The following is a 6,639-nucleotide window of genomic DNA, read 5'->3' on the forward strand; positions in this document are numbered from 1 at the left end:
TCTTTCCCACGCTAAGTGGTAATGACTGCTTTCCCCTTTATTATCCCTCCAGAAAGGTATCAGTCTTCTTAAGCCCCACGCGCACACACACACACGTGCACATGCACACGCACTGGTCTGTGTTCCAGGGGGGTGTGTGCAGGAGGCGGCGTGCACACACAGCTGCGAGTCCAGACCCAGGCTGGTGGGGGCTGCATGCTTGGGTACCTGCACCTGCCCTGCTGGGAAATGGCAGAGGCAGGGAAAAGACGAAACGGGGGATTCTAATTAAAGAAAGCTGATCTTCTGTTCCTCAAATAATCTGGGGACAAAGCATGACATTTTTCCTGAATGTATTTATGGCGTTTGTCCATTTGAAAAAGCATCTGCAAAAGCAAAAAAGGAAACAATGCTAAGAAACATTGTCTCCATTTTCAAGGGGAGGAGAATTCCTCTGGCGTGGGTTTGCCCAGATCTGTAAATAGCCAACCTTGGAAGGAACAGGGAAGGAAATCATGTTTGTGCCTGTGTGCATGTTGGGGTGGGGGGGTCCGAACCTTCCAGAACCTCCCCATCCCTTGTGATGGCAGGAAGCCCTCTATAAGATGAAGGCTGCAAACCCCACAGGGACCCAGCTAGAAGGAGCTGCTCCAGGGGTCCAGGTAAGAGCCCCTCCCACCACCATGCACTTGTGGGCACGCACGCACACACGCGCGCACACACACACACACACACACACTATATACCTGTTTCACTGTGTTTATTTCCATTGCAGAAAAAGGAGGCGCAGAGGCTGGGGAAAGAGCACAGGAGCTGCTTTACCCGATGTCTTTATGTTTGTTGAATTTGGGACTTGAGATCGTGTGTGTGTGTGTGTGTGTGTGTGTGTGTGTGTGAGAGAGAGAGAGAGAGAGAGAGAGAGAGAGAGAGACCTCCCGATTATCTGTTGTCTCCTAAGAGATTCTGGCATCACTCCCTAATCTTCAGCAAGAACCCACTCTCCTTTTGGGATACAGCACGCCGTCCCCTCCCCCCAACCCAGACACACATTCCACACACAGCACACACATCACCCTCACACCACGCACCGCACGTGCGCATCGCACACCCCTGGCCCTTAGGACATCTCCCGCATCATCTGGTGCCGGGCGGGGCTCAGCTTGCAAAGCAGGTTAAAGTCAGGTCACGATGCGCCCACTGACGGTCGGGACTGGAAGGGCCCTGCCGTGGAAACCGCGGGATGCAGCGCCACCTGGAGGCTCCTCGGTGACACTGTTTCCCAACTCGGGTAGAACAGATCGCCAGGAGCACCGCATCTTGTGAAACAGATCGCCAGTCCAGGTCCGATGCATGAGACAGGGTGCTCAGGGCTGGTGCACTGGGATGACCCAGAGCGATGGGATGGGGAGGGAGATGGGTGGGGGGTTCAGGATGGGGAACACAGGTAAACCCATGGCTGATTCATGTCAATGTATGGCAAAAACCACTACAATATTGTAAAGTAATTAGCCTCCAATTAAAATCAATGAATTAAAAAAACAAAAACAAAAAAAAGAATGTGGGAGAGCCTGGGATGATCTAGGAAGACGCCGCGTTTCTTGGGAGGACTGGGGAGCTGGGGCTGTCCCTTCAAGGTGCTGGTTGGGCCACTACGGCAGCCGGATGTGCTCCACACCCTGCGATTTTGCAACTCCACCTTTTTGTATATTTATAATTCCTTCAGAGCGCAGAAGAATTGATATCTTCCAACTATGGTGCTGGAATAGACTCCTGAGATTCCCTTGGACTGCAAGGAGATCAAACCAGTCAGCCCTAAAGGAAATCAACCCTGAATTGGAATCATTGAAGGATGATTTCAATTGAATCATTGAAAGGATGGATGCTGAAGCTCCAGTATTTTGGCCATCTGATGCAAACAGCTGATTCATTGGAAAAGTCCCTGATGCTCGGAAAAACAGAGCAGAAAAGGGTGTCAGAGGATGAGATGGCTGGATGGCATCACCACAGCAGCAGACATGAACTTGAGCAAATTCCAGGAGATGGTGACGGACAAAGGGCCCTGGCGTGCTGCAGTCCTGGGGTTGTAGAGAGTCAGACACAACTGGGCGACTGAACAACAACAGAAACTCCCTTTCCACATGAATATCCATGAAGCAAGGCAAATTGGAAGTGATCAAACAGGAGATGGCAAGAGTGAACATCAACATCCTAGGAAACAGTGAACTAAAATGGACTGGAATGGGTGAATTTAACTCAGATGACCATTATATGTACTACTGTGGGCAGGAATCCCTTAGAAGAAATGGAGTAGCCCTCATAGTCAACAAAATAGTCTGAAATGCAGTACTTGGATGCAATCTCAGAAATGACAGAATGATCTCTGTTCATTTCCAAGACAAACCATTCAATACCACGGTAATCCAAGTCTATGCCCCAACCAGTAATGCTGAAGAAGCTGAAGTTGAACAGTTCTATGAAGACCTACAAGACCTTCTAGAACTAACACCCAAAAAAGATGTCCTTTTCATTATAGGGAACTGGAATGCAAAAGTAGGAAGTCAAAAAACATCTGGAGTAACAGGCAAATTTGGCCTTGAAGTACAAAATGAAGCAGGGCAAAGGCTAATAGAGTTCTGCCAAGAGAAAGCACTGGTCATGGCAAACACCCTCTTCCAACAACACAAGAGAAGACTCTACACATGGACATCACCAGATGGTCAACACCGAAATCAGATTGATTATATTCTTTGCAGTCAAAGATGGAGAAGCTCTATACAGTCAGCAAAAACAAGACAGAGCTGACTGTGGCTCAGATCATGAACTCCTTATTGCCAAATTCAGACTGAAATTGAAGAAAGTAGAGAAAACCACTAGACCATTCAGGTATGACCTAAATCAAACCCCTTATGACTATACAGTGGAAGTGAGAAATAGATTTAAGGGACTAGATCTGACAGAGTGCCTGATGAACTATGGACGGAGGTTCATGACATTGTACAGGAGACAGGAATCAAGACCATCCCCAAGAAAGGGAAATGCAAAAAAGCAAAATGGCTGTCTAAGGAGGCCTTACAAATAGCTGTGAAAAGAAGGGAAGTGAAAAGCAAAGGAGAAAAGGAAAGGCATACCCATTTGAATGCAGAGTTCCAAAGAATGGCAAGGAGAAATAAGAAAGCCTTCCTCAGAGATCAATGCAAAGAAATAGAGGAAAACAATAGAATGGGAAAGACTAGAGATCTCTTCAAGAAAATTCGAGATACCAAGGGAACATTTCATGCAAAGATGGGCTCAATAAAGTACAGAAATGCTAGGGATCTAACAGAAGCAGAAGATATTAAGAACAGGTGGCAAGAATACACAGAACTGTACAAAAAAGATCTTCATGACCCAGATAATCACAATGGTGCAATCACTCACCTAGAGCCAGACATCCTGGAATGTGTAGTCAAGTGGGCCTTAGGAAGCATCACTTCGAACAAAGCTAATGGAGGTGATGAAATTCCAGCTGAGCTATTTCAAATCCTAAAAGATGATGTTGTGAAAGTGCTGCACTCAATATGCCAACAAATTTGGAAAAGTCAGCAGTGGCCACAGGACTGGAAAAGGTCAGTTTTCATTCCAATCCCAAAGAAAGGCAATGCCAAAGAATGCTCAAACTACCACACAATTGCACTCATCTCATACGCTAGTAAAGCAATGCTCAAAATTCTCCAAACCAGGCTTCAGCAATATGTGAACTGTGAACTTCCAGATGTTCAATCTGGTTTTAGAAAAGGCAGAGGAACAAGAGATCTGCTTGATCATCTGCTGGGTCATCTTAAAAGCAAGAGAGTTCCAGAAAAACATCTATTTCTGCTTTATTGACTATGCCAAAGCCTTTGACTGTGTGGATCACAATAAACTATGAAAAATTCTGAAAGAGATGGGAATACCAGACCACCTGACCTTCCTCTTGAAAAACCTGTATGCAGGTCAGGAAGCAACAGTTAGAACTGGACATGGAACAACAGACTGGTTCCAAATGGGGAAAGGAGTACATCGAGGCTGTATATTGTCACCCTGCTTATTTAACTTATATGCAGAGTACATCATGAGAAACCCTGGACTGGAGGAAGCACAAGCTAGAATCAAGATTGCCGGGAGAAATATCAATAACCTCAGATATGCAGATGATACCACCCTTATAGCAGAAAGTGAAGAAGAACTAAAGAGCCTCTTGATGAAAGTGAAAGAAGAGGGTGAAAAAGTTAGCTTAAAGGTCAACATTCAGAAAACTAAGATCATGGCATCCGGTCCCATCACTTCATGGCAAATAGATGGGGAAACAGTGGAAACAGTGGTTGACTTTATTTTTCTGGGCTCCAAAATCACTGCAGATGGTGATTGCAGCCATGAAATTAAAAGACGTTTACTCCTTGGAAGGAAAGTTATGACCAACCTAGGCAGAATATTAAAAAGCAGAGACATTACTTTGTCAACAAAGGTCCATCTAGTCAAGGCTATGGTTTTTCCAGTGGTCATGTATGGATGTGAGAGTTGGACTATAAAGAAAGCTGAGCACCAAAGAATTGATGCTTTTGAACTGTGGTGTTAGAGAAGACTCTTGAGAGTCCCTTGGACTGCAAGGAGATCCAACCAGTCCATCCTAAAGGTAGTCAGTCCTGAATATTCATTGGAAGAACTGATGCTGAAGCTGAAACTCCAATACTTTGGCCACCTGATGAGAAGAGTTAACTTATTTGAAAAGACCCTGATGCTGGGAAAGATTGAGGGCAGGAGGAGAAGGGGATGACAGAGGATGAGATGGTTGGATGGCATCACTAACTCAATGGACATGGGTTTGGGTAAACTCCAGGAGTTAGTGATGGACAGGGAGGCCTGGCGTGCTGCGATTCATGGGGTCTCAAAGAGTTGGACACGACTGAGCAACTGAACTGAACTGAACACTTACTTAATTTTTTCTAATTATAAAAATAAAGTGTTTTTAAAAATGCCAGATATCTTTAGTCATCAGAAAATGCAACCTGTCCCAGGGGGAGGATGGGAGGAGGGATAGTTAGGGAGTTTGGGATGAACATGTACACATTGCTTTATTTAAAATAGATAACCAAGGACCTACTCTCTAAGAGCCAACTCCTTGGAAAAGACCCTGATGGGAAAGATTTAAGGCAAAAGGAGAAGAGGGTGGCAGAGGATGAGAGGGTTAGATACCATCACTGACTCAATGGACATGAATTTGAGCAAACTTGAGGACATACTGAAGGACAGAAAAGCCTGGCATGCTACAGTCCGTGGGATCACAGAGTTCAACACAACCTAGCAACTGAACAACAACAAACCAACTAGGACCCACTGTATAGCACAGGGAACTCTGCTCAATGTTATGTGGCAGCCTGGATGGGAGGGGAGTTTAGGGGAGAATGGATACATGTATATGTATGGCTGAGTCCCTTTGCTGTCCACCTGAAATTATCACAACATTGTTAATCAGGCATACCCCAATACAAAATGAAAAGTATAATTAATAAAAAAGCAAGAATGCAAACTAAAATCATATACAGCCTCTTGAATGCTCATATGGGGAACACCAAGTGTTGGTGAGACTGTGAAGCAGCTGGACTCTCGTAGCCCACACATGGGGGCATAAACCCAGTACCCGGGGGAAACTGTGTAGGGCTTATCTGTGGAAGTCCAACCCAGGCATCCCTGGGCACCGTGGTCCCACTCCTGCTGTACATCCAACACACACGTGGGCACACAGACCTACTGCTCCCCCTCCAGGTGCATAAAATGAGGGCCTGCAGGACCTCAGCTCTCACTGTGCCCTTCACTCCTACAGTGGAAGATCCCCCCCCCTCCAGGTGCAGGGGCATCACAGGTGTGACTGGCCCTCTCTACCTGGTCTCTCTCCACCCTCTCTCAAGGCAGCAGTCCTCCACAGGGATAGTTTGGCCCCAGGGGACTCTGGGCATCTGAAGACATTTCTGGTTGGCAGCACCGGGGAGGCGGGGTGCTGTGGCATCCAGTAGGTGGAAGCCAAGGGTACTGCTCAACATCTTCAAGGGCATAGCGCAGCCCCTGCCAGAGCAGGACCATCTGGCCAAAATGCCAATAGCAGGTTGAGAAACAACCTTAAACGCCCAACTCTGGAGCAGTGGTGTGTAAATTATTACAGCTTTTAAATAAATGGATGTTTTATCTAAAATTTTAGAATAAAAAATTCTAAATAGAATTAATCAGATGAGATGGTTAGATAGCATCACCGATTCAATGGACATGAATTGGAGCAAACTCCAGGGGACAGCAAAGGAAAGAGGAGACTGGCATGCTGCAAAGAGTTGGACATGACTTAGCGACTGAGCAACAACAGAAGGATCCAGCAGAACACAGTTATAATATAAGTGCATCCAGCCTGTATTGAAAAGGACAAAACTTCAGAAGGAAAAAGGGAATTAGAGCACTTGTTTTCCAGGGCTTATGTACAGCTTTTAACACTTCTTTTATCAACAGTGGGGTCACTCTGTTCTCCAGCTAGCATTTTGCTTTCTTACCTAACAACTGTCACAACTTTGGAATTGGGAGGGCACTCACATCCACGTGCTTCTATACGGAGCCATTCAAGGAATACATTTCTGCACACTCTTTTCTCTCTAAAGGCAG

This window comes from Odocoileus virginianus, chromosome 4, assembly GCF_023699985.2.
Source record: "Odocoileus virginianus isolate 20LAN1187 ecotype Illinois chromosome 4, Ovbor_1.2, whole genome shotgun sequence".
In the NCBI taxonomy this organism is placed as follows: Eukaryota; Metazoa; Chordata; class Mammalia; order Artiodactyla; family Cervidae; genus Odocoileus; species Odocoileus virginianus.